Source organism: Teleopsis dalmanni, chromosome 2 (genome assembly GCF_002237135.1).
Source record: "Teleopsis dalmanni isolate 2A chromosome 2, ASM223713v2, whole genome shotgun sequence".
Classification (NCBI taxonomy): Eukaryota; Metazoa; Arthropoda; class Insecta; order Diptera; family Diopsidae; genus Teleopsis; species Teleopsis dalmanni.
Window position 1 is genome coordinate 229,168,510 of NC_051847.1, and position 4,839 is coordinate 229,173,348.

The window sequence follows — 4,839 nt, forward strand, 5'->3', positions numbered from 1 at the left end:
CAGTTCATCATTGACTTAATCTGGTTTCAGTCAGCTTGTTGCAGTTCAGGTGTTAGGAGCAATCAGAAGTGACTGGGTCCCACCAAATAAATTTCTTGTGTGGACCTTGGCGACGGCTGAGTTCAACCCCAGCTTTATACGAACCACAAGAAAGGTTCATTACAAACTTAAACATAACAAAGCTAGCATTGGCGGAAGATGAAGAAATATTTAAAAACATAAGCATGCAACAAGTAAAAGATATATTTAATAAGCTGCAAAAAGAATTAAAATTGAAAAATTGTCTAGACATAATTATTCACAAAAAACCAAAAAGAATAAATGATACAAATGAAATGCTCAGGTTAATAGAAGAATATCATAAATCACTACACGGAGGACATTGCGGTATAAAAAGATGTATAAATAAACTGAAACAAAAATATGTATGGAAAAATCTGAATAAAATGGTTAAAAAATTTATCAATAACTGTGAAGTATGTGCAAAAGTTAAAATAACAAAATACACAAAAGAACAGTATGATATAACTGAAACACCAAACACATCCTTTGAAGTCATAACAATTGACATAGTAGGCCCACTTTTACCTTCAAATAATTTCAGATATATTTTGACACATCAATGTGAATTAACGAAATTCATAGAAGCAATACCTTTAAAAAATAAAGAAGCTGTCAGCGTTGCTAAAGCAATTGTTGAGAAATTCATTCTTAAATGTGGTTGTTTCAAAAAGATGAAAACCGATAAAGGTACTGAATTTACAAGCGAACTTCTAAAAAATATTTGTAAACTATTAAAAATAGAAAAAACCACTTCAACACCATTCCATCACGAAACATTAGGGACAGTTGAGAGAAATCATAGAGTTTTAAATGACTACTTAATGACCATGAAATCAGTAGATACATGGGATGAATTATTACCATACTATGTTTACAGTTATAACACGATTCCGCACACTACAACAAATTACACTCCATTTGAATTAGTATATGGTAAATTATGTGCGTTACCATGTGAAATACTAGAAAATAAGAAAATGACATACGACATTGAATATTATGGTAATGAATTAAAATTAAAACTAAGATATGCTCAAACCCAAGCTAAGCAAAAACTAATACAATACAAATCTATAACAAAAGAAAAACAGAAAAATATTAATGAATCAAATTTCAAAGTAAATGATTTTGTTTATATTAAAGTAGGAAACAAAAAGAAATTTGACAATCCATTTAAAGGCCCATATAAAATAGTGTCAGAAAAAGGTAAAAATAGTACCGCATTAATAAATAATAAATATGTAGAACTACACAACAATAATTTAATCAAATGTAGAGCTAAAGAAATTTTTAAATGTAATTAAATATTAAATTAATATATTAATATCAAAATTTGTTATTATTAATCTCATATAATTATTATATACAAAATACAAATTAAATACATTATATTATACTAAATATGTTAGTGAAAATATATTATACAAACATTTTAATGAATATATACTATACAAATAGTAAAATTTAAATCAAAATACTTTGATATGGATTAGTATCAAATCCACTAAGATACATCACATATAAACACATAAGTAAAATAATTAGTAGCATAAATTACCTTATGAATAACACTTATAATAATATATACAAGTAAAAATGTATAAGAAATAGATAACATATGTTAGAATAGTATAATAGATACTATGAATATCTTACATATGAAAAATTATATTCTTTATCAAATATTGGGAGTAACCAATGTGTTGAATGGTTACTCAAGAATATATAGGAATTAAATAAGTTTAGTACATAAGAATATTTTGTATAAATAGAGTAAGATTTTACAAATAAAACAGATTCTTTTTAAATTCTTTTGCGAAAGCAACAAGAATAAATTATTTTATTTGAATCTCTGGTTATATGCGGCATATTTGCTGGAAATACCATAAAGGCGGCTGAAGAGCTTAGAAAATACTTAAAGGCGGCTGAAGAGCTCAGATCAATAATAAAACCTTGTTTGGTCGAAACCTTTCTTCTTGGGCTTAATTACAATCCCTTAGAAATCCTGTCAGGCGATATATATTAGTTTATTGGATGAAGAACCTTGCATCAATACATGGCAATCCTGACATCATAACATCATTACACGTGTGACCACAATGTTATAAAAAGGAACTTTGACCAACAGTTACAAAGACAGCAGTTTCTTGTCTTATACAAGTAAGTATTCTTTGGTATAGACATTCATTTTCAGTTTTGTTGTTTATACAGAAAAATTTTTATTTTTAATTAATTAAAATTATTGGCTGACAATATTTATTTATCGTTTTCAATTATCTGATGTTGTTTTCAAAATTTTATTTTTCCGTTTGTCAGTACTAATAACCGTAATTTTTTCTTTCAGAGTAGCAAAATAACACTCGCAACTTACGAAAGGAAACATGTGAAGCAACAACAATGCTTTTAAGACTTAATTTATGTTACATTAATATTATTATGTTTACATTATGTACGCAAATAATATATTGTTTTAAACAAATGTTCTTAATAAGTATGTATGTTAAGGTAATGTTTTATTTAAAATAAATATGCATTAATGATAATTTATAAAACTATAACAGTGTGAGCCATTTTTGTGTACAGGGAAAATCTATTAAAGGACAAATTAGTATACATACATTTTAGGAGTCAATATTATTTAACGCAAGTGATTTAAATTACTAATCATTTTTTAATTATTAAAATAAAATTAATATATACACAAATATTTCGCATCATTTCAAGCACAAAAATTTTTCTGTTGTTTAAATTATTAAAAAAAAAATTCGATTCGAAATTAAAAATATATTTAACAAAGTAATAAACATGTAAAACATATTATACACATTTACTTTTTCCATATTAATTCGTTTTGTGAATGGCGAATCTCTGTGCAAATGATTTAAATAATTGAGTTACTTTACCAAATTGTATTCTAAGTTAATTTTATCTTTATATATTTAGCAATTAAAACAAAAACATAACACAAAACTAAAGCTGTTTTAATATGAAATATATTATAAAATATGGTTATTACCTCAAATGCCTATTTTTTATCACTTATAAATTCATAAACTGCTTTTAATGTACTCGAATCTATCAAACACATTTTATTGTAATATATAAATTTATATAATTTTATATACAGATTAAATTTATAGATAAACATTTAAACAACATTTATTTTAACCAGTTCTCCTAATTAATTTTACTAAACATAAAATGAAAAATGACAATAATCCTTTTGGAAAATGCATGCAATAAAAAATAATACTGTAGCTCAAAAAGAGCAGAATTTGACATAACCTTGGTGAAATTATATGAATTGAATACGTGTGACCAAAATGTTATAAAAAGGAATTTCGACCAACAGTTTCAAAGACAGCAGTTTCTTTAATATTAATATTTCGATATTAAAATCGAAATCGATATTAAGTGTTTTCAAGAGCATAAATATATAAGACTTTCAAGAATAAAGTGCTAAAACCATTTTATTTATTTCTATTAGCATAACCATCGAAATTTGGAAATAATTAATTTTATTTCTTTCCATGATAAAGTTATATCAAAAACCTATATAATCAATGGATTAACAAACTGAAATAATTTATAAGTATCGAAAATTATTTTTGTTTGATATTTAAAAAAATTAAATTGGTTAACACTATTATTATGCCCAATAAACAAATATTTTTTAATTAAATTTCATTTATGACAACGAATTCACCTCGAACTTCACATTATATTTCATGAAGTTGTATATGTTCATGCGCTTGTTATAATTATAAAAATTTAAATTATAAATAATAATAAATTAAATATAATAATATTATATTAATTTTTACAAACTTGTTTGCAAAGTTTGTAAAATTATCATAACGTATTTACCTGATAATAATCAGCACATATAGAAGATGGACCAGTGGAGAGTTGAGCAACATTGGCCTTGGGTGTTATCCATCTAATATAAAGAAACAAAAATATTCAGTTAATATACATTACATTGCTATAATAAATTAAAATTACATTTAATTAAAATTTTGTAAAATAACTTCACATGAACTTCACATTATATTTCATGAAGTTGTATATGTTCATGCGCTTGTTATAATTATAAAAATTTAAATCATAAATAATAATAAATTAAATATAATAATATTATATTAATTTTTACAAACTTGTTTGCAAAGTACTAATAACCGTAATTTTTTCTTTCAGAGTAGCAAAATAATAGTAAAATAAGACGTAAAAGATTTATATTCGTGATTTTAGATATTAATGTGTACATTGTACTAAGTTTACATGAAAAAATTGCATAAAAGTATTTTACTCGTGCAAAATCTTTATGTATGTCTTCACAAAAAAGAAGAATACATATAAATATAATTGAATTATAAAAAACCTTATGCTCACCAATAAAACAAAAATAAAAAATACGCGAAGGGAATTAATACTTTATATGCATATATAAATCGTATCTATATATATATTAACAACGATCTCATGTATAGTTATTAACAATGTCATGCGTTTTTTGGTTAATTTTAGTATCAGATTAAAAAAAAAAGAAAAGAATAAGAAATAAATTGTATTTATATACAAGATTAATTACTTTATGATTACAATGTAATTAGATTTAATGCCAGGCATTTCGTATACAACAATAAAATAATAAAATTTGAATCGAAAACTAAATTTATTCAATTTATACGCATTCTATGGTAAATATAACACATTTTCTCATAAATCAAAAAAAAAAAAAACTTTTTTCCGAATGCATCATACATTTTCCTTAAC